General features: G+C 42.4%; 2 long non-coding RNA genes across 2 annotated transcripts; one reads left to right on the forward strand and one right to left on the reverse strand.

Annotated features, from left to right (window-relative positions):
- Positions 1 to 849: 849 nt before the first annotated feature.
- On the reverse strand, positions 850 to 8,186 carry LOC309855337. Its single transcript, XR_014306730.1, has 3 exons — positions 7,953 to 8,186; positions 3,347 to 3,630; positions 850 to 1,231 (listed from the first exon to the last, which is right to left on the reverse strand). It is a non-coding gene; the product is annotated as an uncharacterized lncRNA (long non-coding RNA).
- On the forward strand, positions 6,745 to 26,749 carry LOC309855335. Its single transcript, XR_014306728.1, has 3 exons — positions 6,745 to 6,921; positions 11,353 to 11,435; positions 26,404 to 26,749. It is a non-coding gene; the product is annotated as an uncharacterized lncRNA (long non-coding RNA).

The following is a 26,749-nucleotide window of genomic DNA, read 5'->3' on the forward strand; positions in this document are numbered from 1 at the left end:
AAAATCATTCTGCATTTGCTTTAAAAAAATATGTGTTGGAGATTGCCTCATATCTATTTATTTTTTAGTTTCTTGGCTTTGTTACACAGATGTGTCACAGTTTATGTGACTGGTCCCCTCCTGGTGGACATTGGGATGCTTTTTCGTCTTGCTGATGCTGTGATTTACCAGATACGTGTATAAGGGTATATATAGGGTATATATCATTTTCTGTGTGGGCTAATAGATTATAGGGTGATATTCTTAGGAGCACATGGGCAAAAACTCTATGTGTTCAAAACAAACTCCCTTTAAGATGGTTGGGAGGAGGTACTTGGGGTGAACTGGAAGTTCCCCCAGGAAACCTGGGGGACACCTCTGGGACCTTCTGGTCACATTCATTTGGAGAACTTGAAAGATGGAAATGAAAAACAAAACAAAAAACAAAACAAATAAACAAAACACGCATGCTTCTCATGACCCTGGCTTCACCCCTTCCAACCTTCTCCCTCATTTAGTAGGAAAAAAGGAGGAGAAGAATATTCAAGTCTGGCCTAAAAGAGTCCAAGATATTGGCAAGTACATCTTTTAATAAAGCCAACTTTCCAGTCAGTGAGCCCCAATAAGAACTCTGTAGCATCTAGACTTAACTGGTTTATGCTCACTGAAAGGCAAAGGTTTGTGTCAAAGACAATGCATGAAATGGTTTTGGTAGCATTAAGTCAAGGTTCATCGCCAGACCCAGCCAGAAGGAGGCTTGTGAAGGATTGCAAGACATCGAATTATGAAATCAACACTTACTGTTAGTCACGTGCTCACCAAGATAGTTTTCATTTTATTTTTATTTTTGAAGAGGTATTACCTGTAAAATTCAAAGGTACGAAACATCACGCGTGTGTGATTTCTCAACAAGGCTTGCAGCTTTGCTTTGCCAAGACTCCCAGCAGGAGCTGTACTCCGGTCCTCTCACTTCTGGTCCTAGGCCTGGGCCTCTGAGTCAAAAGCTCACTTTTCCTTCATAACCTTGACCCTGTGGCAATGGGAAGAACCATCGGGACCAGGCAGAGTGTTGATAAGCTCTTGGAATCAGGATGGATTTACATTCCAGGATGTCTAAAGTAAAATTCTAACATCTTGAAGAACTTTCCTCAGGCATCCCGAAGCAACTCTCACATGTCTCCCAGGGCCTGTCATTGATAAGTTCAACACAACCGCTTTCTGCCAGGCTGTGTTCATTTTTCTCATTAATTTCCTTAAATTAAGAAAAAAAAATGAACAAATGATTGAGTAAAACAAAAAACAAGCAAACAACGCAGACAGCCACAACCAGAAAAACCACAGTAGTTCAAAACCATGACGGTGTCGTTTTCCTGTTGTTCATTCCTGTCCTGAGGCAGGCCTGAAGGGGCTCTCAGGGGTCCCTCCCCTCTCTCAAAGCTGGGTGAAATTTTCACCACTGCAGTAAAAATGCATGATGACAATCATATTTGTGACAGGAGACATGTTTTAAAACAGTTGTTTTAAAACAACTGACAGAGTTGCAAGATGGAAAACGACAAGAAAGTGCGATTTTTTTTTTGGAGGGGGTGGGGCGGGCGGATAGGATGCTGGCAAAGGAGACCGGTATTTTCCTTATTAAAAGTTGGAATTCATCCTTTATTTCTGGAGTGAGTCAAGAAAAGCCTCAAGGAAGAAAACTGGGGTAGGGACATTGCATAAGGACAGGACTCGGAGGCCTGGACCATTGGGCTTGCTTGGGCTTGCCCTTGACCTGCTTCTTATTGGGCTTTCCAAAGACACAGTGCTGGTGCCATATGCAAGGGTACAGGCAGTGTAGGGGCCAGGAGAGAGCCAAGTTGTGCTCCCCAGCCCCACCTCTCCCTGTGTGGTGTCTCCAATCAACTCAACAGGTGTCTGTGAAGCCCCAAGATCCCCACCCTGGACATGATGCTTGGTGGTCCCAGCAGAGGATCCAAGTCGGATACCCTTCAAATGGGGAGAGAACAGTATGGGCTTTTGTACGGCTCTTTTCCTGTGGGTTTAGGGAAGAGAAATAAAATGTTCTCGCCTTTGTTTTAGGAGAAACCTCTTTCCTACGGCCAACGCGGGAAACTGTGATCTCCTTCTTACAGCTGTCCCTCCCTACACGTTTGGAGCAAGAATCACAGAAGCTGAGACCTTACCAGGGTTGATTCTGACCCTACAGGAGAGGAGAAACCGAGAGCAAACATGAAGAGCAAAGAAGGGAAAGTAGGGAGAAGTTCATTCTGACTTGGAAGAGAAAGTAGTTACTGCCCTCACTGTAAGAGTGAATTTTAAGGAAGTCTCTGGAGCTGAAGACAGGACTCAGGGCATGGAAAGGAATTGAAATACTCCAGGCACATCTTTTTGGAAGGTTTTTTTGGGTTTGTTTTTGGTTTTGCTTGGGGCCTACATGAGATGGGGAGCATTGAGGAGAAGAAGCTAAGTGTACTGAAGGATCTTTAACTCTTTCCTTCCTTGGTTTTTGGACCTGATCATGTTGACCTGGGATCCACTGGCTTTATTCAACCAGCTTTCCCTTTTTAGATTGGCAGTGATACAGGCCAGAAACCTGCTCATACCCGGTGGTAGGGCTGGGCTGCCCCTTGACCCTTCCGCCCAGACCTGGGCAGGATGCACAATTAAAAAAAAACATTGACCACTTCTTCCTTGGGGACACTGATGCAGACCTTCTTAGAATACACTCACCACCTTAACCACTGTGCAAGCAAAGCAGGATATTGGTTTCTTCAACCCCGATGTGTTTTGCCAAATCAGAGTGTTAATACCCCTTCCTCCTGCTCTCTGTATGAATTGGATTACTTAAAGCATCTTTTCAGAGACGTCAGCAGTTTAATAGAAGCAATAAGTCAGGGCTGCCCTTGTGTTTTATTTTTCTGCCAGTATTTAGTTAATTAAAGAATGCAAATTAAAACACCTTAATTTATATAATATCAATACCAACGCCTTAAAACATTTGGCATAACTGCTCTGGCACGTCCCTTACATAAACTCTTCAGAGCAGTGCTAATAAAAATGAAAAAAGGTTGTAAATCAAATTTAATTTATTCATCTTCTGTTTGGTACTAAAGCATATGCCAAACTCGTTATTTATGAGCGTGTCATAATAATAGGCATTTTTGTTGGTTGCAAATGACCAAAAAGGTTTCTCCCAGGGATGTGTGTTTTAATTGTCTCTAGGTGCAGCTGTTTTCTGGGCTCTGATCTCTAAGATTTATAATCTTACACCCCTATCTTCAGAAAACTAAAATAGATTTAGATATTGAAAAGCATAACGAGCCTAAAAACATGGCAACATCCACTCACAAAGACACCTGCCACCGACCGTATGTAGATAGACGTATGCGCCATCCGCCATCACCCGCCCTATGGAGGACGGATCTTCAGGTGAGATAAAAGGTTGGTGATTTATATCCGATTTCTTAAATATTCCATTAAGAGGATTATCTCCCAGGAGGCTCAGATACCGACAGCGTCGGAAGGGATTTGGTGCGCAGCTGCTTTCTTGGAAGCCTTGGAGATGAACTACACGTACGTGAATGGATCGCTGAACAACCATTTTCGTCTTTCCCCGTCTTTGTTGATATATTCTTTCTTTATCTGGTAGATCTGAGCATAGAATACATTTTATTCAATCTTGGAGGAAGAACAGTAGGCTCCATTCAGGGCTACTGAAGGATGGCGTGTTCTCCCTGCTTCCCGTGGCAAAGCTCCCCGTGCCCTGTGCAGGCGTCCTTCTCAAACTGCCTTGCTCACCCAGCTTTTGATGTGGGAGAGTTGAGAGAAGTTTTGGAAAAGCCCTCTCCACCCGGATCCCATCCTTTAAAATCCAAGCAAATTCACAAATATGACTCTCTAGCCAGCCCCTGGCCTCCCGACTTGGGAAGCAAAACCTCGGTATGATACTATGCCCTATTGTATCCATTATCTTTTAACGGGAGTATTATGAGCTGGACAGAAGAGGTAGAATACTGGGGTTCCTCATGTGGGGAAATGGTGGGCACAAGTGGCCAAGTGGCATCTTTTTGGGACCGAGGCAGGCGGTACCAAGGAGAGCCAGAGAATGTCCTAGAAAAGTTCACTGCCTCCAGCCCCCAGAACTTCCCAAGATCCTCTGCCTTTCCACTCTGTAGTTCTCGTTGGGTTATGGGAAAAAAGTCTGGTGTGACAGCTACCCCAGGTGTAGGGGCCTGCTGAGCTCTGACCTGCACTGGGACACCTAGCATCAGATTCTCTCTGGGGTAGCACTGGAGGGAGCACTGTGGGCAGTCCCTCAGGGTGTCCACATATACATTCCCACGTGCAATCGTGGCCATATGCCCTCTCACTTTTTCTTGCTGCATGTCATCTTTAAAAGCTGATCATGACCTTTATATTTATTTATACCCCCCTACCGCCATAAAAGATATGAGGTCGCTTACAATTCAAATTGCAGATACAGTAGAACCTGAAGCCATTAACAGAAAAGTAACAAGATCAGAGCTAAGTACAAAGGAGGAGGGGGAGGAAGAAGCAGAGTTATTATACCAGAGAGGGAAGAAATTTAGATTAAGGAAAGCTAATGCAATTGAGAACAAAACCCAGCTCCTAACTCCCGGGGAGCGTGGTGGGCGACTGCCAGCTATTGTAATAACTGTAGATTACTGCACCTCAAAGGCAGGTTTTAAATGCCTGCCATGCCTGCGGAGGGTTCATTGCCCTTCGAGCTCAGTCAAGCTCCTTTAGCAATCCGAATCTCTGTTTCCTCGTCTGTAAAAAAGTGAGGACTAACTCACTCATCATGTGGCTTTTGTTAGAATACATTTCAACAAGAGCAGTAGCTTTCACTTAGATAGCTACTCTTCTAAGTGTTTTTATTTTCATTTAATTTTCTTTATTTGAGAGAGAGAGAGAGAGCATGAGCAAGGAGGAGAGGCAGAGGGAGACTGGGACACCCTACTGAGCAGGGAGCCCAACGTGGGGGGGGGTGGTGGGGGTAGGGGGGTGGGGTAGGGTCTTGATCCTAGGACTCTGGGATCATGACCTGAGTCAAAGGCAGACACTTAACTGACTGAGCCACCCACACGCCCCTCTAAGGGTTTTATGTAGACATTTTAAACACTTTTAAACATCTCTGACATTGATAAAAAGCATTGTGTCACAGATTGTTTCACAGCCTTTTCTTCTTTCCTTGTGAGATCTAAAACTCCAGTGCATTGTGGATTAGATGACATAGGTTATTAACCCGTTCAGCCTTCACAATAACTTCACCAGGTAGGTGCTCTTTTTGTCCCATTTTACAGATGAGGAAACGGAGGCATGCAAAATGGAAATGACCTCTCTGAAGGCTGTGTGGCTGGCAAGCAGTGGGGCTGGGAATGTGATCCCAGGCTATCTGACTTCACCCAGACACTATACTGCCTTTCGATAACCATTTCAGCAACAAGAGTTTCTGTAATATTTCAGCGTTGGGCACGGGGGATATAAGATGAGAAGATGCATACTTGTCCCTGGACTCCAGGGAGGACACCGACATGTAAACAGACCACGTCTTGTGGTATTCAGTCCATCAGTGGAAATCCGTCCAAGGCATAGAAGCCAGAAAGGGAAAGATGATTAGTTTCTCTGAAGCCTCTGTCCCAGGGCTCAGCTCTGTAGTAGCAACTACCCTTCCAGCAGGTCAGGAGAAACATGTGTTTTGTTGGCTTTGAGATGATAGGCAATGGACAACTTCAGGGAATGTGTTTGAGTAGAGAACACAATGCACAGGGGCTTCGCCTATGGCCATTTTATACACGGATGCTGGAGGAGAGCTGGGGCAGCAGGTCTTAACGGCGCATCATGGTCTCAGGGAGCCTTGGAAGTGGCTTTTGGGGCAGAGACTAAGGGACACATTTGGCCTCCCAAAGGTAGGTGGGATGCTCTGTCCTTGGACACCCAGACCAGGAGGGTGGAGGGCCAGGGGAGGGCCTGAAAAGAGAAAACAAGGGAGGGAAACAAGATTAACCACTTACCTGGAGTAAGAAAAAGCAGCTTCAAAAAGAATGGGAGACAATAGTCTCTGGGATGCAGTGATGTGCTGTGAAGGAAGGAGCTGATTTGGAGGGAGTTTGGGACATGGTTTATGTCTTAATGTCCCTGAATTTGGGATGCGATTTTGTCTCTTGGGAGCACATTATCCTTTGAGTCTCAGTTTTATCATCTGTCTAAATGGGCAAAAGGACAGCACACTTATTACCTCACACAGTTAAAAGACCAATTAATATAATAGAGGCGAAAGTGTGTTCCAAACTAAATAGTGCTATGCAAATGTGAGTTATTATTGTTGTCTTTCTAGTTATTATTGTTGTCTTTTCTAGTTATTATTGTTGTCTTTCTTGCTCTCTCATTTCCTTCCTGGCTATTTGAGCTGGGACGGGTCACTACAGGGGGAAGAAGAAGAAAACGCAGGGGAGGACCTTGCCCACAGTCTTGGGCAGTCACTAAAGCGGCTTGACTTAGAACTTGAAGCTGGAGCCTCCCTCAAGGGGTCTCACAGAACCACCCCGCCCAGGGAGGACGCTTGGAGGCCCCACGCTTAGAGTTCAGGGACTCCGCCCCCTGGGTGGGTGGGGTCCCAGCCTCCGCGACTCCCGGGTCGCCTCGTCCTGGACGCCATCCCGGGCGCAGCAGGTGAGCAGACGTCACCGGAGAGTCCTGGGCACGTCCTCCTCCCCGCCCAAGTCAAGTTCAGCAGCCAGGAAATCAGAACTTAACTACACAAAGCAAACAAACAAAACCAAAACAAATCCATTCTGACAGAACTTTCCCGATAAAGGACATTTCCTAATATTCCAAGCAGAGTAAAAGCCTGTGTTATGAAAGCCTCTTCTGGACCAAAGGAGAACGGGCTGGAAGTCCCGCTGGACCTTAGTCACGGAGGTCTGTGGCCCCTGCCCCTTCCCTGGAGGCCTGGCCTCCCAGGCCGAGGGTGCCCCGATCTGAAGGCGCGACAGGGGCAGCAGGGTGGCTGTCCGGGGACGGGACGGGCCGGGTCACAGGCCACTCCGGGGACCGCAGACGCCGACTCCACCTTTTTCCGCCTTTCCCGAGAGGGGGCGAGGAAGGAGCAAGTGGGCGGAGGAAGGAGCAGGGTGCGGGGAGGCGGGAAGGGCCGAGCGGAGTGCGGGTTTGGGAAGCGGGAGGAAGTGAGGCGAGGGCGGAGGAGGTGGGAGCCGCGCGGCCCGGCGAGGGGCGGGGAGAGCCGGGCGGCCACCCGCGGCTCCCGGCCCTCGCCCTCCCGCGCGCCGCGCGGCCTGCCGAGCCGGGCCTGCCCCCCTTGGCAGCAGACAAAAGGCCATTTCTGAGTTACACCGAAAATGTGTTACTTTGCCAGAGGGCCGGGCCGGGTCCGCGGGGCCCAATCGCGGGCCGAGCCGAGCGTCCGCGGAGGGGGGCTGTCAGTCACCGGGCACCCTCGGTGCAAGGGGCCCCTTGTCAACTTCCCCTGCCTTTGAAGTGACTGGGATGGAGGTGCTCAATTAAAAGCCCATCAGTCTGTAAGTAAATCAACGCCTATCAGGCTTGTCACATCAAACAAACGATTATTACCCCAGCCCGCCCACCCCATTAATCTGGCTGCTCCTTCTTGACGGCTCAGGGTCAGGGCCCCGTAAATCCTGTCCTGGATTGCCGCCACCTGGATCGGGATGAAAGCGCCCGGCGCGGCGAGCCGCGCGCTCGGGCATTTCCCCGCCGCCCCGGGAGCGCGGGCGAGGCTGGGCGCTCCGGGTCCGGGGCCCCGAGGGGGGTGGGGAAGAGGTCTGCGGCGGGACGGACACGCCGAGATAGATCCACCGGGTGACCACGGCGCCGGAAGTGGGGAGAGAGAGAGAGCCTGAGACGACAGGCTAAGATAGAAGTCACTGGATGGAGAGGCCCATGTGGTTGAGACAGGTGCCATAAAAACTCACCCAGAATGCTAAGAACGAATAGACGCCTTTAGAAGAGCGGGAGGTGTACTGGATGCCAGTTCTGAGACACTGGGTTCTGAGTCTCAGGGAGTGAGCTGTTCCCCCAGCTCTCCTCTCATTCCCCCTGCTCCCGCACCCGCCCCAAGTCACTTAGCGAAGGGAATGGTGGTGGGGAGGGGGGGTGCAGAAACTCAGGGGTTTTGCTAAGCGATGCCCTGGATCAGACATCAAAATACGTGCAAGTCAGGGGGCACCTGGGTGGCTCAGTGGGTTAAAGCCTCTGCCTGCAGCTCAGGTCATGATCTCAGGGTCCTGGGATCGAGCCCCGCATCGGGCTCTCTGCTTAGCGGGGAACCTGCTTCCCTTCCTCTCTCTCTGCCTGCCTCTTTGCCTACTTGTGATCTCTGTCTGTCAAATAAATAATAAAAAAAAAAATTTAAAAAAAATACGTGCTGGTCAGAACTTGGTCTTTTGCAGTAAAAGGATATGAAGGAACAAACTGGGCTGTAGTCTCCGGTTCTGATCACTCTTCTGAGCAAGTCGCTGAGAAACAATTTGTTCCAGAGCATTTCTGTTAGACTCTGTGGCTTGTTTTGTGGATTCTTTCTGCTCTGAGATCAAACTCTGGCATGCCTCCTCACTGCAGACCAGAAGGGATAGATGGGGTAGGGGGAAGAGGAGATGAAACAGATGTGTTGGGGGCTAGAAGGAGGAGCTGGGTAGGAGGTGAAGAGCAGGGGAGGAGTCAGGAAGAAGGTCAAGCTTCCCACCCAGGAGAACAAGGCCTGCTTTTTCAAGGGCAGGAAAGAACAGTCTTTTCCTCAAATGGCTGTTCCAGAGCTACCCCAAGGCATAGCTCACTCTGAATGGTGATGTTTCATATTTAAGAATGGCCATCACAGGCTTTCCCCATTGATAGAATGATATGCCAAAGAAATCAAGAAATGGAAGTGGAGCAGGAAAGACTGAAGAAGAGAACTTCCCCGACCCTATCATGGAGCTTGACGTCCAGCCTAGGCGACTTCTAACTAGACAAAGAAAATTCTGGAGAATGAAACAGGACCTCAACGGACACTATATACAAAAATCACTAAATGGATTAAAGATTGAAGACCTGAAACCTTAAAGCTCCTAGAAGAGAATGTAGGGAGTATGCTCCATGAGCTACTTTTTTTTTTTTTGATTTGACACCAAAAGTAAAGGCAATAAAAACTAAAATAAGCAAAGGGACTACATCAAACTAAAAAGCTTCTGCACAGCAAAGGGAACCACTAGTGAAACGAAAGGGCTCTCTACTGAATGGGAGAAAATATTTGCAAATCATTTATCTGATAAGAGGTTAATATCCAAAATGTATAAAGAATTCAGACAGCTTTATCACACACACACACACATACACACACACACACACCCCACATCAAACCAACAACAACAATAAAAAAACCCAAACTATCCAATTAAAAAATTGGCAGAGGAACTGAATAGATATTTTTCCAAAGAAGACAAACAAATGGACAAGGGGTACATGAAAAGATGCTTGGTGTCACTAATCATCAGGGAAAAAAAAAATCAAAACCACCACGAGAGATAACACCACACTCTTGTTAGAATGGCCATCATCAAAAAAGACAAGAGATCACAAGTACTGGTGAGGATGTAGAGAAAAGGGAGGTCTTGTGCACTGCTGGTGGGAATGTAAATTGATGCAGCAAGTGTGGAAAATACTCTGGAGGTTCCTCAAAAATTAAAAATAGAACTGCCAGGGGATCCAGCAATGCCACTTTTGGGCATGTATCCAATGGAAATAAAAACAGGATCTCCAAGAAATGCCTATACTCTCCTGTTTATTGCAGTATTATTCGCAGTAACCAAGATGTAGAAACAACTTAAGGGACCATTAGTGGATGAATGGGTAAAGATGTAATTGATGTGTGTGTGTGTGTGTGTGTGTAGTGGAATATGATTTAACCAAGAGAAAGAAGGAAATCCTGCCATTTGGATGGATCCACCATGGATGGATCTTGGGGGCATTATGCTAGGTGAAAAAAATGACCGAGAAGACAAATAATGTATGATGTCATGTATATGTGTAATCTAAAAAAAATTGAATTCATAAAAACAGACTAGAATGGTGATTACCAGGGGCTGGTAGAGTTGAGGAATTGGAGAGATAGTTGACCAATGTTGGTCAAAGAGTATAAACTTCTGGTTATAAGATGATTATAAGATGAGTAAGTTCTAAGGATCTAATTTATGGCATATTAAAATGCTATTAGTTAACTATTGTTAATACAGTTAGTTAAAACACTATATTGTATGTCTGAAGTTTGCTAAGAGAGTTGATCTTAAATGTTCTCGCCCCAAAAGAAATGGTCGTGCTAGGGCAAGATGGAGGTGTCAGCTCTCAATATGGTGATATATGTTGCATTTTACAATAGATGAATCTATCACCTTAAACTTAAACAATGTTGTATGTTAATTATATCTCAACCAAGCAGGGAAACAAAAAATCTGAAAGACATTCAAGCCATGTACATTTATCGTCATCGTCTCTAGGATGATGTAATAAGAATAGTTTGCTGCAATTCCTGCACAGGCCACCACCACCACTGCCACGTGGTTGGATCAGTGTGAAGGGTTTTCTCTCAAGCCAGCCACCCCTCACTCCATTATAAACTCATTCATCCCATCACCAAGACCCAGCAGCATGTATTCCTTATTCCTCTGAGCTGATGGACATGTCGACCCATCCAGAGTGGGAGACCTTTCACAGAGATGAGGAATGGTTTACAGCTACTTTACAATGTGGGAGAATGATTTATCCTTCATATTTTCATTCATTCAACCAACATTTACAGATATTTAATATTTACAACTTAGAGGTTCTTTAAGCCCTGGAGATACGGCGGCAAATATGATGGGCAAGGTCTTTTTAAAGATTTTATTTATTTATTTGACAGAGAGAGAGCACAACCTGGGGAAGCAGAGGCAGAAGGAGAGGGAGAAGCAGATTCTCCACGGAGTGGGGATTCTGATGTGGGGCTCAATCCTAGGACTCTGAGATCAAGACCTGTGCTTAAAGGCAGACACTTAACCGCCTGAGCCACCCAGGTGCCCCTTTTATTTATATTTTTAAAAGATTTTATTTATTTATTTGACAGATAGAGATCACAAGTAGGCAGAGAGGCAGGCAGGCAGAAAAAGGGGAGGAAGCAGGCTCCCTGCTGAGCAGAGAGCCCGATGCAGGGCTTGATCCCAGGACCCTAGGATCATGACCTGAGCTGAAGGCAGAGGCTTTAACCCACTGAGCCACCCAGGCTCCTCTATGTGGAAGCTTTTATAAAGAACTGGGGTGTTTGACCTAATTTTTATTTATTTATTATGCGTTCACTGATTACAGGGATATTTGCTAAGCACCTACTATGTCTAAGTAATGGGAGGCAAGGAAGAATCAGAAATGAATCCTATCATCCTGGAGGAGAGGTAAGATACACATCATGAATAAATCACATGCATCGTTTAAAGTGGTAGGGGTTATAAGCCAGAAAAGGACAGGAGAGAGTTCACAGAGAAAAGGTAATTTATCCGGGTTACTTCTTTCTTAGTGAAGGTCTGAAATTAGGAAACATGGTAACAGTTCAATCATGGCAACCTTTAAATCTATTCTGTAATGTAGTGCCATGTGGGCTTAATGTTTATTGTTATTGTTATTGGCGGTAATGACACTGTAATTCATTGTAGTTGTAATTATGGACACATCACAACACCCCTCTCTCTGAGGCAGGTATTATAAAACTCTGGAACTCGATTTCAGGCCTTGTCAGGAGTCGGGTATGGTTGAGAACTTCCAGAAATCAGGGATGTGCCTCTTATAAGAAGAGGCAGAGCAGTGCAGGGGTGAAACAAACAGGCTCTAAACCAGAGGGCAATTCAAAACCAGCCTTCAGAGGCTGACTCTCAGGCTTGCCTGCTGTGAGGCCATGGGCAAATCACTTGAACTCCCTGTGTGTGTTACCCCATCTGTTCATTTGAGGTGATAACAGTACTGGCTTCATAGGGTTATGTGACAATTAGATGCATGTAATGCATTCACAACAGTACCCAACAGACAGTATATACTCAGTGATGCCCACCATTCTTAGTGCTCTACCCCAGACAGAGGGACCTCTTGAAAGTACAACCAGCACCATGCGAGGAAGACACTCATTATATTAATGCATTGTCTTCCTGTATTTAAATATCACTGAAAATAATTTATATTAATTTTACTTTAAAAATTCTTCCTGAGTTTAGCACATGGGTTTAAATTGTTTGAATAATTTGTTTTTACTAAAAGATTTTTTTCACATTTAATGTGATATTTGATATATACAGAAGGGTATTTTATGCATCAGGAATGTAAACTTTAAGTGTCTGTATACTTCTTCCTTATCCCCTTCCATGGGCTCTCCTTCAGAAGTGGCCACTCTCCTGAATTTTGTGTTTATTATCCCTTTGCTTTTTAAAAAACTAAAAAAATTAAAGTGTAACATAAAAAAGAATAAAATGCACAAATCTTAAGTGCATAGCTTGACTGATTTTTACAAAAGTATACACTTATGTAACCATACCTAGATCAAGATATGGCATATGATTAGTATTCTAGAAGCTTCCCTTGTATCCCTTCCCAGTCAATTCTCTCCGTAGTCTCCCTGCAAAGTAACCACTGTTTTGAATTATATCACCATAGACAAGTTTTGGAATTATTAAGTATGTATTCTCATGTCTGCCTTCTTTCAGTCAGCATTATCTTTGTAAGATTCATCCATGATGTTATACGTGTTAGTAGTTCATTTCTTTTTCATGGTTGAGTGGTATTACATCATATTTACTCATTTGTTCTAGTGTGTGTGTGTGTGTGTGTGTGTGTGTGTGTGTTGGCTGGGTACAGTATACTTTATTGATGGTACAAGATAAGATAGGGCTCCCCAAACACTTCCCCTTCTTTAGGGGGTCTGGGATGGGAACTGTGTAGAGGTTGGGAAATACTCAGTGTGTTGGGGGATGAGTTGGGGCAAGGGCTCCCCAGCAGCTCTCTTCCTCTTGCTCTAACTAGGGCTGGTGGTCCAGTGGGGGGCTCTTACTCCTTGGAGCCATGAGGACCATAAGGTCTACCACCGAACTGCTATAGTCAAATTCATTGTCATACCAGGAAAAGAGCTTACAATTGAAGACAATGCCAGCCCTGGCATCGAAGGTGGAAGAGTGGGTATCACTATTGCAGTTTCAGGAGATGACCCGGTGTAGCCCAGGATCCCTGCTTTCCCACCTTCTTGATGTCATCATATTTGGCAACTCTCTCCAGGCATTAGGTCAGATCCATAACTGACACTTTGGGGGCAGGGACACAGAAGATCATGCCAGTGAGCTTCCAGTTCAGCTTGGGGTGAACTTAGCCTTGATTGCACCAGTAGAAGCAGGGATGATGTTCTGGGCATCCTCTTGGCTATCACACCACACTTTTCCAGAGGGACTGTTCATGGTCTTCTGGGTGGCAGTTATGGCATAGACTGTGGTCACAAGTCCCTCCACAATGCCTAAGTTGTCATGGATGACCTTGGCCAGAAGGCTAAGCAGTTGGTGGTGTAGGAGGCATTGCTGACTATCTTGAGGGAGTTGTCATACTTCTCATGGTTCATGGCCATCACAAACATGGGGATATCAGCAGAAGGTCAGAGATGATGACTTCTTGATCCCACCTTCAAGTGAGCCCTAGACTTCTCCATGGTGGTGAAGATCCCAGAGGACTCCACAACATACTCAGCATTAGTATTACTCCCTTTGGTGTTGGTGGGGTCTTATTCCTGGAAGATGAAGATGGGTCCTTGTTCCATGGATGGAGATGGGCTTTCCATTGATGACAAATTTCCTGACAATACTACTGAATTTGCTATGGGTGGAATCCTACCAACACAGGTAGATCATGTAGTTTGGGTCAATGAAGGGGTCACTGATGGTGTCAATATCCAGTTTGCCAGGGTTAAAAGCAGCCCTGGTGACCTAATATGGCCAAATCTGTTGACTCGGACCTTCACCATTGTGTATCGGGGGATGTGGCTGGCACTACACCAAAAGTGGCTGTCTGCCACATGGGGAGAAGCAGAGAGCCCCTTCATTCTACTGTTAATGGACATTTGTGTTGGGTATAATAGGAGTGTAATTGTTGTGTCTTAGGGTATGTACATATTATAATAAATACTTCTAAAGAATTTTCCCAAGTGGTTGTACCAATTCACATGTCCACCAACAGTGTGTAAGAATTCTAGTTCCTCCATATCTATCCTTGACAACACTTAATATTGTTAGTTAAAATTTTTTTAGGCATTCTGGTGGGTATAGTGGGTTGTTTCTCTATATCTATTTTATTGAATCCAACAATTTTTGATGTTATTTTTATTTCCATTCATTTGAGGGTATTTTCTAATCTCCATATGTATTGCAAATATCTATTCCATTTTACAATTTGCCTTTTTTCTTTATTAATGGTATTTTGTTGTTGTTGGCTAGAAGCTTGATATTTTAATGTAGGTTTTTTTTTTTTACATTGACTTATGGGTTAATTAGAAAATTATATTCTTTAATTTCTAAACATCTAGAGATTTTATAGTTATCTCTCTGTTTTGGATCTCTTGTTTGATTTCAGTGTTATCAGAGAATATACTCTGAATGATGTCTATCCTTCACAACATACTCTAAGACCATGTTAAAATCTCCAACCATACTTGTAAATATCTATGATCTGTCAGTTTTTGCTTTATATATTTTGAAGCTATGTTGTTATGTGTGCACAAATTTTTAAAAAAAGATTTTATTTATTTATTTGACAGACAGAGATTACAAGTAGGCAGAGAGGCAAGCAGAGAGAAAGAGGAGGAAGCAGGCTCCCTGCTCAGCAAGAGAGCCTGATATGGGGCTCGATCCCAGGATCCCGGGCATCAGGGCCTGAGCTGAAGGCAGAGGCTTTAACCTATTGAGCCACCCAGGTGCCCCATGTGTACACACATTTAATACTGCTATATTTTTCTCTTGAACCAACCACTTTATTATTAGGAAATGGAAATTAATAAAATTGCTTGCCTTAAAGTTTACTTTGTCTGATAGTTGTCTAGACACAACATTTTTCTTTTGAATAATCTCTGCTTGGTGTATCTTTTTCCATCCATCCTTTTAGTTTTAGCATTTTCCAGTTATCTGCTACTATATAACAAAACACCCCAAAACAGTGGCATAAACCAACAACTCAGAGGTGTTTTGGGTCAGGAATTTGCACAGAGCTTAGCAGAGATGCCTTATCTCTGTTCTACAATGTCTGGAATTGTGATTGGAAAGACTTAAATGGTTGGGAGCTAGAGTCATCTGGAGATTTTTCACACACACACACACACACACACACACACACACACACACACATCTTGTACTTGGACCAGGCTAACTGGAGACTGAGCTCAGCTAGGAGTGTTGCTGGACTGTCTGCCCATGCCCCTTCTATGTAACTCAGGCATTTTTATAGCACGTAAGGCTCAGGGTAGTCAGGCTCTTACAAAGAGGGCTCAGAGCTCCAAGAGCAAATGCTTCATCAAACAAGGCATAAGTTGCCCAGCCTTTATGACCTGCCCTTGAAAAAAAGTGTTACTTCTGCCATATACTATTGGCTGAAGGAATCAAAAACCTGTTCAAATAAGGGAGGGGGGTTAAACCCCCACCTTTAATGAGGAGAATCAAAGGATTTGTGGCTATGTTTTAAACCTTCCACATAGCTTTTCATTCTGTAATCTTATGTTTAAGATGTATTGCTGTACAGGAATACCTCATTTCATTACTTTTCGCTTTATTGCACTTTGCAGATATTACATTTTTTATAGATTGAAGGTTCATGGCAACCCTGTGATGAGCAAGCCTATCAGTGACATTTTTTTCCAACAGCATTTGCTCACTTTGTGTTTTGTGTCACATTTTGGTAATTCTCAAAATATTTTAAACTTTATCATTATCATTAGATATATTTTTATAGTGATCTATGGCCCCTGAAAGCCCAGATGATGGTAAGCATTTTTTGCAATAAAGCATTTTTTAAAATTATGCACTTTTTAAAAGATAATGCTATTGTATATTTAATAGACTACAGCATAGTGTAGACAACTTTTATATGTACTGGGAAAGCCAAAAATTCATCCAACTTATTTTATTGCAATATTTGCTTTATTGTGGTGGTCTGGAACCAAATCCTCAATGTCTCTGAGGTATGCCTGTAACATACAGTTGGATTTTATTTATTTTTATCCAGTCTTACAATCCTTGTCTTTTAATTGGGGAATTTGGTCCATTTATATTTAAAGTAACTACTGGCAGCAAGGTTTAAACCTATCATTTTACTATTTACCTTGTATTTGTTCCATTGTTTGTTAATTTTGTTCTCTTTTCTTTCCTTTGGCTTAATGAGGTATTTAAAAAAATCATTTCCCTACTCTATTAGATTGTTATTTGTACATTCTTTTATTATTCATTAGTGATTACCCCAGAGATTGCATCATGTATGATTGTTTTGTTATAACCTATCTTAAATGAACACGCCTATCACTTCTATCACTTCCTGGACAGTGCAATAACCTTATAACACTTTATTGTTTATTTTATTATTTTTAAAAGATTTTATTTACTTATTTGGCAGAGAGAGACACAGCAAGGGAGGGAACACAAGCAGGGGGAGTGGGAGAGGGAGAAGCAGGCTTCCTGCCAAGCAGGGAGCCCGATGTGGGCCTTGATGCAGGGCTTGATTCCCAGGACCCTGGGATCATGACCTGAGCCAAAGGCAGATGCTTAATGACTGAGCCACCCAGGCACCCCAACGTTATAACACTTTAACTCTATTTACTCTCCTTTTGTTTTTTGTGGTATTGTTAACACATATTTAATTCCCCATATACTTTGAGCTCCACAGATATTAGTATTATTGTTTTATACAGTGAATATTAATTTAGATTTATCCATAAATTTTACCAAAAGTTGCTGTTCTCTCTTCTTGTGTTACTGTGTTTCCATCTGGAAGCATTTATCTTCTGCCCCAAAAAATCATTTTAGTGTTTCTTCTAATGCAGATATGCTAATGATAAATTCTCTCAGGTTTTGTTTATCTAAAATTTTTTTATTTTGTCCTTTATTATGTCCTCATATGTGAAAGATATTTACACTGAGTATAGAGTTTTAGGTTAGCAATTGCTTTCTTGCAGTAATTTAAACATTTCCTTTAACTGTCTTATCGTTTCCATTTTTTCTATTGCTTAGTTGTCAGTTTATTTTTGTTCTTTTAAAAAAAAATATGTGTCCTCTCCCCCTCCCTGGCTACTTTTAAGATTCTTCTCTTTAGCTTTGGTTTTTAGCAGTATTTCTGTGACTATCTAAACATGGTTTTCCTTGTATTAATCTTGCTTTGGTTTTGTAGAAGTTCTTTATTCTATGGCTTGATGTTTTCATCATTTTTTGAAAATTCTCAGCCAGTATTTCTTTGAAAACTGCTTCTATCCCATTATCTCTCTCCTCTCCAGCTGGGACTCCAGTGATAAATATACTGGATGTATTTAGCATGTGCTTAGACCTCTTATGCTCTCCCCTCACCCCTCATTTTTTCATTCCTTTTCCTCTCTGCTTTATTATCCTCTCTTTGGAAATATCTAATCTGCTCTTGAACCCCTCTGTTAATTCTTAATTTCAATAATGTTATTGGTTTATTTCTAGGATTTCCATTTGACTCTTCCCTTAACAGATTCAGTTCTTTGGTAAAATTTGCTATCTTTTTCTTTATTTTCTTGAATATATCAATCATAGTTTCTTTAAAGTCACTATCTGATAACTCTAATTAATATGGATCACTGTTTTTTCTGTTATTTGTTTTTTCCCCTCTGGATTTTGAGTCACTTGACACTATTTCTTGGCATTCTCGGTAATTATATTTCTAAGATTCAAGTAGCTGTTGCAAGTAGCTGTAATTCATGTATTTTTACTAATTTATAGTATTATAGTGTGACTTGACCACAGAATTGACCATTGTCTTGTTGATGGTCATGTGCTTAGTAGAGTAATTAAAAAATATCACTCATTCTAAGCTTCTTGAAATATTTAAAATTAATTTTAAATAAATTAAAATAAATTAATTAAAATTAATTTAAAATAATTAATTCTGTAGTTACTTTGAGTCTTAGAGAGCAAGCCAGTACAGTGTGTTTGGACCACACTGGCAATGGATGATTTCAATGATGCAAGTACTAGAATGTGCTGTGATTATGATTTTTCTATTATGGTCTTACTCTGTATCCCCAAAGAAGTCCATTAACTTTCCAGAGCTGTTTGTTTGCAGTTGCTTTGGCCATGTGGGTGGATAGTTGGCTTCAGAAGCGGACACAAAAATCTGGAGCTGGACTGGATCAGTTCATTCTCAGTGGAGTGAAATGGAGGGAGCATGATAAGACCAGATTTATTTAGTCATTCTCTTGAAGAAGTCATGAATAGAATTGGAATAAAAACTCAGGAAGCTGGTGCCTGTTCATGATTCCAGTCTCATGGGAAAACGTTCCAGCTCCAAAGCACATGTTCATCATCTGAAGTCCTTGAGATAATTATTCAGAGTGCCCCTGGGTGTTTTGTTGGAGCATGGGCATATATAGTGGAAGCAGTGTGAGGAAATGGAAAGAATGTAAACTGCATTCACACTGACTTAGGTTTGAATCTTGGCTTTGACACCTATTATATTTTTACAAAAATGTCTATTTAACTCTTCATCTTCACTTTTCTCATCTGTAAGGTGGACAGGCAGGACATGCTAGTACCTTCCTAACTGGATTCTAGGGAAGATTACATGCCAACTTGTATGAAAGATGCCCAACATAATATCTGGTGATATTGGGTGTTCAATCAAAGATTGCTTTGTGGGCACCTGGGTGGCTCAGTGGGTTAAGCCTCTGCCTTTGGCCCAGGTCATGATCTCAGGGTCCTGGGATCCAGTCCCGCATCGGGCTCTCTGCTCGGCAGGGAGCCTGCTTCCTCCCCTCTCTCTCTTTGCCTGCCTCTCTGCCTACTTGTGATTTCTGTCAAATAAATAAATAAAATCTTAAAAAAAATAGCTTTGTGTCATTGGCATCACTGTCATCCTCATTATTATTACCACCACCATAATAAGGAAAGCTCTGGAAATGAGCATGGCTCTGGGCCTCACAGGAAATCCTAACATCTTTGCTGTTATGCTCTTCAGTGTGGCAAGTTTGTGCCCCTGTATAAGTTCCTAAGTTATTGCTGTTTTCCAGGCACTGGCCATTACATCGGACTTTTTCTTCAAAGAGGGAAGGAGAAATGTTCTAACTAATTAGAAAGGGGGTAGTCGGATTTAGGGCAAGACCTACTATAATGATTAGTCAAAAGTCTATGGAGTGACAATCAATTTGAAGGGAAGACAGGTTATATAGCAATCTGCACCAGGGAATCCACACATAGCAAAAGATTTTTATCAGTGCTACGGGGTTTAAAGCTGTCACTGAATTCAGCTGACTTTTAAATACACTGACAGCTGACATACACATAGGCTAAGAAGAGAACAAGTTTAGGAGCCAATCAGATCCTGGGGAGATAAACTAATGATGTGCCATCAGCTTGGTTTTGTGTTCCAGTTGAAGTTAGAGGTTCACAGAGCAAGGTCTCATCAATCAGATTTTAACATAACTTTTGTTCATTTGTCAGGTTGTTTATTTATGAAACATTATTTATGAATATCTCCCATGGGCCCAGAACACTATGTGAGGTGCTCTGGGGGATATAGAAAGGTGTCTGTCTGTCTATGTATCTATCTATCATCATCTATTTATCATTTACGTATCTATCTATGTACCTATCTATCATCTATTCTGCTGCAAAGGAGCTTTGAGTTTGGCGAGTTCCTTTATATGGTTTATATATGTGGAGGTAGCATTAAAACACAGATTAAAGTGGGGAGGTCACTAGGTCATAAGTGATGTGCCAGTTAATTTCAGGGGAGTTCAGAAGAGGAAGAGAACACTTCCAGTAGGTAGATGGTGTAAATCCTCTTGGCTATTCCTGCTGCTCCACTCTCTAACTTCTCCATGTCATTGCCACCCTAGTAATTCTAAAACACTACTTTCAGCCTGTTCAGCTTTTTCTTAAAACCCTTAAATGATTTTCTATTTCCCACTGAACAAATTTCAAAGTTTCTTTCAGATTGTTCTATTATCTCTAGTTCTGCAGATGTAATTTCTTCCCTCTTTTTTGGGATGGGTTTGGCAGTGTGGGGTTTGCTTGCTCTGTTTTTGGCCTTCCTCATATATTCTGTGATTTTGGTCTGAGTGCATCTCTCCTTGGGGATGTTGTTGGTGAGAATTTTTTTCCTTTTGGTGTCTTGGGTTGTGTGATCATCCTGTGCTTGCCTCTGCCTGGCCCCAAGAGTTTCTGTACTGAGCTATGAATGAATTAGGTTTTTTACCTCAAAGGGCTTCCACACATGGCCTTGGAACTATATTCTAAGCTGATAAACATTCTAATTTCTGGTTATGGCTAGCCTAAGCTTTATTGGTTCTTGGATTCATGTACAGAGCCAAGCTCATGCCGGTGAGGTTATGGGGCTTTTGATCTTGACTTAACATCAAGATCCCAGCCCCCATGGTTTGTGCTTTATTGAAGTGCTACAAGCTTTATGTGGATCACTTTCTAAATCTGTATCTTTAGCCCTAACTTGACCCCTGACCAAACTCCAGAGTTATAGTCTCCTATACCCAACTGCCCATTTGTCAACTCTATTTGGTTATCTTATGGCCATGTTAACGTGGTCAAAACAGGACTATGGATTTGTTAATATACATATATGTTAAACACATCACCGTGGGATATATATGAATAAATATGTATTTTTTTTAAAGATTTTATTTATTTATTTGACAGAGAGAGATCACAAGTAGGCAGAGAGGCAGGCAGAGAGAGAGAGGAGGAAGCAGGCTCCCAGCTGAGCAGAGAGCCTGATGCAGGATTCGATCCCAGCACCCTGAGACCATGACCTGAGCCAAAGGCAGCGGCTTAACCCACTGAGCCACCCTGGCGCCCTGAATAAATATGTATTAAATGCCTATTATATACAGTCACTTTAGTGGCTGTTATCTCGTTTATGTCATTGTCTGTATACATTATAGGTAAATGTATGACACAACATATATATATATAGAGAGAGCATAGTTATCTTGATAACTGAGATATGCTTTGCAACATTCTCAAGATTTATAAGTATAGGCTTTTTAGATAACAGCAGTCCTACCACTAAGTGCCTCCCTTTTCATGAGTGCACAGTTCTGCTTTTCTTACTGGGATGAGGAGCAGCTCTCAGGTTTCCTTCCTGCTTGAGTTTGAAACAGTGTGGTCCACCCACTAACTATGTACATCAGGATTGCTGGAGTTCTTGTTAGAAAGATTGCTTTTTGGACTCTCTGAAGCTAAAAGTAAAAACATACTTTTAACAAGTTCTACTTATTCTTAAGTGCACTGTGGTTGAGGACCACAGCCCAACTCCCTTTTCTCCTTTGGCAATTCATCTAAAATATTTCTAGAAGAGACTGTTCCAGGGAGCCCAGAAAAGAGGCAGCTGAATCACAGCCATTCCTTTCCACACAGAAGATGCCATGAAAGCCAGGGGGACTTGGTTTGGCCACATTTACTGCCAGGTACATCTTGCTGAGTGGTAATATTGGACTCTCCACTTGAACTTTCCAGAACTACAATCACTACTTTAAAAAAGTTCTCAGCACTTTTCATCTTATTGGTCAAAACACATAAATGTGAGCAGAGGATGACACCTAGATATCATTATGGCTTGACCAACTGTCCTGGTTTGCCTGAGACTGAGAGGTTTGATGGGATCCATGAGTTTTAGTGGATGAGTTGGTCATCCTCACAAATATGTCTTCTGGGTCAGTTTATGAGTGGAAACTAAATGCATCAGGAAATAATAGAATTGACAAGTATGGGATGAAATATATTTGGGGATTAGTCAGATTTGTGGTGCAGGATTGAACGGTTCATGATGTTGAAGAACGGGCAGTTTCTCTCAACCTTCAATAAAGGCTTTGTATCCACCATGTTGTATGGTGTGGGCATGTTTCTTCCAATTCATGCTGAGATTGAGAATAGTGGTGACAACACAGTTGGAGTGAGGAAATTTGTTTCTTAGCTCTGAAAGCAGGCTGCCCTTTCTGACCTAACAATGGGTTGTTATGTGCCTTGTTGTATGTCCCTAAGGTGTTGTGAGAGCAAATAAAGTGAACAATTTGTTAGGGGGAGGGGGACGTGGTGGGTATCGCTTCCCATTCTCTGATCAGAAGTTGTGATCAGATCTGGTGGCTGCTGTCTCTGCTCTTCCTTTTAACATGCTCTCCAGTTCAGATGACTTACCATTAAGCAAGGAGATCAGTGCCCAGTGTCTACAAACTTTTAAAGATTTTTTGAAATGATGAGAAAAAATTTTTTCAGTTGAAGACAATGTTTTATATATAATATAAATATATTGGTTTTTATAGCAATGTAGTCATAATATATAATTTTAATATAAACATCCAAATATTCATTTACTATGTTAACATATATAATTAATATATTAATATATAACAATACATAATATATTAATATATAATAATAAAGACATTAATTTTATAGAAATGTAGCAATAAAATATAACTTTAAATTATATAAAATAATTTATATATTCTATATTATATTATTAATTAATAACAATTATAATTATAAACATATTTATAATTATACAATATAATATGTTTAAAATTATAATCAATATATATTATATTTATGAAAAATATAATTTATATTTATAATATATAAGTATTATTATAGAATATATCATATATTTAAAATTATAATTCTAAAATAATTACTAATTATATAAATGATATAATATACTATTATATAAAATTCATAAAATAAAAATTTAAACTATCAAACTATTAAGATGTACATTTAAATGTTTTTTAAAAAAGATTTTATTTATTTATTTGACAGAGAGAGAGAGATCACAAGTAGGCAGAGAGGCAAGCCGAGAGAGAGAGGGGGAAGCAGGCTCCCTGCTGAGCATAGAGCCTGTTGCGGGCCTCGATCCCAGGATCCTGAGATCATGACCTGAGCTGAAGGTAGAGGCTTAACCACTGAGCCACCCAGGCACCCCTAACTTTTTTTTTAATAGAGGAAAGGGCCCATGAAGGCAAAGCATGTAGGTCCCACAAAAGCCATAATGTGGCCCTACTTCTCAGGGTGGCAGCTATTTGCCACTGACTCCTGAGCAAAGGAAAAAGCCTTGGGAGTCACCAACCTCTGAAACGGGGCTGGGCTGAGGGGAGAACCATGGAGGGCATGTACAGATGTGGATCTGTGGGATAAGAACAGGTGACTGTGGGGGACACAAGACATGAGAACTGTCTAGAAAATGAAGGGTTTGCAGAGGGGAATGCTGGTTGGATTCACTTCTAGACTAACTAGACGAGGGAAGTGAGTTCTGGGTGGAGGTTCCATGATGCGGTTTCCCAGTGTACTGTGTCAGGCGTTCACCAGTATCCCCCACTCTCCTCCTCCTTTGACAGTAATCCCCTGTGCTGCACTGGATAATATGCTCCAGAAAGAGACGTCCTAGTCCTAACTCCTGGTGCCTGTGAATGTGCCCCTCTTTGCAAATAGCATCTTAGCAGTATAATCTCACATTAAGATAACTGGTGTCTCTATACACCGGAAAGGAAAGGAAGGTTTGCATCCTGAAGCACAAAGGCTGTGTGACCATGGTGTCAGAAATTGGAGAGATGCAGTCAAAGGCAAGAACACTAAGGGTTGTCAGCTGCCACCGGAAGCTGGGGGAGCAGGTTGGGGGTGTTTCTCCCTCAGAACCTCCAGAACCAGTTCTGCCAACATCTGGATTTTGGACTTCTGGCTTCTTGAACCATAAAAGAATAAATCTCTGTTTATATCACTTCTTGAACCATAAAAGAATAAATCTCTGTTTATATCACTCAGTTTGTGGTGAGTGATATAGGAAACCAATATATCTACTACCCACATGGCCACCCACAATAAGACTACAACTTCCAGCCTCCCTTGCAGCTAGGTGTTGCTGTTCCTTATGACTTGGTTCTAGTCATTGGGATGTGAACTCCAGTAATGTGCACAGCTTTCTAGCTGTACCTTTAAACACCAGGGTAATCTGGTGCCTTGCCTTGCTCTTTTCCTTTTCTTCTGGCTGGAATGTACTCAGAATGGAAGAGCCACAGTAGTCAGCTGAAATTACAAAATGGAAACTACAATGTTGAGTCTGCGAGGACCATGTGCTTGAAGGACCTGGAGTCCTAATATGATGGCTCTGCCTTCCTGTCCCGGATTATTTACACTTTGCTCCTTAGGTGTGGAGGAAATGAGCTATCATGTGTGAGCCACCATTAGTTTGACTTTTACTATAGCCATTGAATGTTTTCTCTGAGGAATACAGTTCTCTTTAGTCCAGAGTCTTTCTTTATCGCTGCCCCTGTCAGATACCGATATTTGAAAAGGACATCTGGCCTTATTGTCAATAGGACCAATGTTTTGAGGTTTTCTTTTTTTTTTTCCTTCCTTCCTTCCTGATGATGGGAACAGATTGCATTTAGTTGCTTCTCCCAACCCCCAGACATAGCTCCTCCATCCATTGGGACACATGTATGCGTGGGTCGGGCCAGGAGGAAGATTGTTGCCAGGAAAAATCTCCTTATGGGACTTGAATATGCAGCCTTGACCTCATCATCGGGGGCTGACTTTCCCTCAGCAGATTCCTAGCCAGATTTGGGGGCTCTGGCACCCCCTAATCCCGGTTCTTATCAGAACCTGGCCAGGCAGGGGAATAAGGTGACCCTTTGCTGCTTCCAGTAACCAGGTCTTTTTCCCTGGGAGCAGAAATGCCTGTTACCATGCTAATCTTGGTGTGTCTGTTTGGGTTTCTTAAGAATGGTTCCTTTCTATTTCTGCATGGGAAGTGCTGGCAAAGCTTCTCAGGGTAAGACCTGTGCCATGTGTGCGTGCGCATAGGGTGGTGAACAGCAGATGCGTTCACCCTTTCCTTGGTGGTTTCTTTGTGGCAATGGCACTCTTTTATTCCCAAAACAATCCTGAAAGGTAAGAATTATTCTCCATATCTTACCCATGCCTAAGCCGGTACACGCATAGCTTGAGCACCAGCGAGCAGCCGAGTTCAAACCTAGTTTCTACATTTGCTTTCGATGAACTTTTCCATATAAACGAATCACACCATTTGTTATGACTGTAAAGCACAATGGGAGAGTAGAAATTCTGTCAATGTTTGCCTCATCTGATTATGGAACTGGCCACTCTGGAAATACAAGCAGAAGAATTATCTTTGGGGACCTGTGTTACTTTGGTTTTCCTTTGTACAGTTTACTTCTGCCTCCTTGCTCTTCCTCATCTTCTTGCACACTTAAGAGTAACAATAGCAACCACGCACCACTTAAGAGTAACAATAGCAACCACGCACCCCTGGTTATGTTAGAGAAGGTGGATTTCCAGACTGATGAAGCTGGTGAAAGTTTTTGTTTCAACCCATTGACTGTGTTTATCATTTGTTTCCTTGTTTTCCAGTATGTCCGTTCTTTCATTAATAGTGCTGATTTTGAAACATTCTAGACTTTTATTTTTTAATTAATTAATTAGTTAATTAAAAAATAATATCCATCAGTTGTTAATTAGATTTCTGGAGCTTCTTGCTGGAAAGAGTCTGAGACCAGACCCAGGCTAGGAGAGGAAAGAGTGTCTTGATCCACTCTTTTTTTTTTTTTTTTAAAGATTTTATTTATTTATTTACTACAGAGAGAGAGAGCACAAGCAAGGGGAGCAGCCGGCAGAGGGAGAGGGAGAAACAGGCTCCCCGCTGAGCTGGAAGCCAGATGTGTGACTCGATCCTAGGACTCCAGGATCAAGATCTGAGCCGAAGGCAGATGCTTAAACAACTGAGCCACCCTAGGCTCTTTTTATCAGGAAAAATCGTGTTTACATTAGCATGAATTTCATTACACAAAAACTTGCATTTGCATGTGGACCAAGTAAAAAAGGAAATTTTTTTTTAGTAGCATTAATTTTCAAGTTAAAAATTAACAAAGAATAGTATTGGAGTGTACTGCCATCTTCTTGTTTCCCTATAATTAAAAATATGTAATATAATTGTGATGAAATTTTGGATTTTATGTCATATAAGCACATGAGTGTGTTTGTGCAGATGGGTTTATCTGTGGGCTCCCACATACATACCCACATTTACACACATTCACCTTCGGCTCCCCTCTTTTCCTCTGATCACTTTATAGTGCAGACTCCTCTCTTCTTCCTTCTTCAGGTTGCTAATGGGCAGTGGGAGAGTGAGGAGCTCTGGGGCTGACCTCACTTTGCACCAGTGTTTTGATGTCCCAAGGGGAGCTTGAGAAACTGCACCTGGGAGTTTCAAAGGGCAATGTTGCCCTTCAAGTTCCCATTGAATGAAGAGGAACTCTGACTCTGCCATATGTCTTCTTGATGCCTCAGGACATGGCAGCCCTCAAAGCCTGTAGTTCTTCCTTCTGGGTATCATTAGGTACTAGAGGGGACAATTTGATCTTTTTTATTTTGCCTCCCTCACCCTGGCAACCCCTCCCTGCTCACGTTCAGAATTTTAGAACAAAGTGAATAAAGCTCTTTGGGAAATA

Source organism: Mustela nivalis, assembly GCF_964662115.1.
Source record: "Mustela nivalis genome assembly, chromosome: 20".
NCBI classification, from domain to species: Eukaryota; Metazoa; Chordata; class Mammalia; order Carnivora; family Mustelidae; genus Mustela; species Mustela nivalis.